Genomic DNA, 969 nt, shown 5'->3' with positions numbered 1-969 from the left:
GGAATTTTGTTCCGCTGCAGGTGTAAATTACCGTTTTTCTGATTAACGAGATTTAATGGAAATAGCAACTTTAAACTTTGCCTACGTCTCTGTCAGTCGCAAGGAAACTGTATTTGAAGGTGAAGGTGATTTTGTAGACATGTGTGAAAGACATGTTCTGAAAAGCAAGTGTTGTGGTTTGGAGACCACATCGGTTACGTGTCAGATGTGTAGCCAAGCAGTAATTTGTCGCCATAGCTGCAAATATTAGCCGGTAATATGAAGTGTTGTCAGCTAAAGTCTGATGGTGCAGACGACCGTAAGGACGAAGTACCCAAGAGTACCGCTAGGCCGCGCCTCTTTAGCTCAGTGGTAGAGCACTGGTCTAATAAACCAGGGGTTGTGAGTTCCATCCTCACAGGAGAAAGATGAATTTTGGAAATCAGTTGCGCGTCGTGGCCGTATAGCAAACAGTACCTGTGATGACGAACAATTAGCGACAGGCGTTTTTTTAAGATTTACTCTCAGATGTGATTAAGGCGAATGGCGCAGATAAAGCATTTGCCAAAGCGGTACAGTATAAGGTGGGACGAGGCAGTCTGAATTACATTTTATAGATGTATTTCTCACATATCTCAGAGTCTCTCGCGATCTTCGTCGTCGTCGTCGTCATCGTCGTCGTCGTCGTCGCCGCCGCCGCTTCTGCAGAAGTAGCAAATGGCCATCGTAGCAAATGCGGCGAGGGACGGCCTGCCTTCGATTCCGAATGCACAAATTGTGTGGTCTTGTTTCTCAGTCTATATTTGGTCGGTATCGTCAGAGGTTGAATGTAACGAATGGGTGGGAAAGAGCAAGGGGCAGCGGCTGTGTAGAACGAAAACACAAATCCTCAGGGGTGTGAGCGTTTCGAGATGAGTCGTATACATGTAAATGTTGGTCGTCAGTGACCGTGTGGCCTAATGGATAAGGCGTCGTCATTCTGGCTTTAGC

The 969-nt window shown here is 46.5% G+C and overlaps 1 non-coding gene across 1 annotated transcript; it reads left to right on the top strand.

The window, feature by feature from the left end:
* Positions 1–334: 334 nt before the first annotated feature.
* Trnai-aau (transfer RNA isoleucine (anticodon AAU)) lies at positions 335–406 on the top strand. Its single transcript has one exon. It is a non-coding gene; the product is annotated as a tRNA-Ile (tRNA).
* Positions 407–969: the final 563 nt, after the last annotated feature.

This window comes from Schistocerca gregaria, unplaced genomic scaffold (genome assembly GCF_023897955.1).
Source record: "Schistocerca gregaria isolate iqSchGreg1 unplaced genomic scaffold, iqSchGreg1.2 ptg000259l, whole genome shotgun sequence".
Taxonomy (NCBI): domain Eukaryota; kingdom Metazoa; phylum Arthropoda; class Insecta; order Orthoptera; family Acrididae; genus Schistocerca; species Schistocerca gregaria.
The sequence above is the reverse complement of the archived record's forward strand: the minus strand, read 5'-3'. Positions and strand labels throughout refer to the sequence as shown.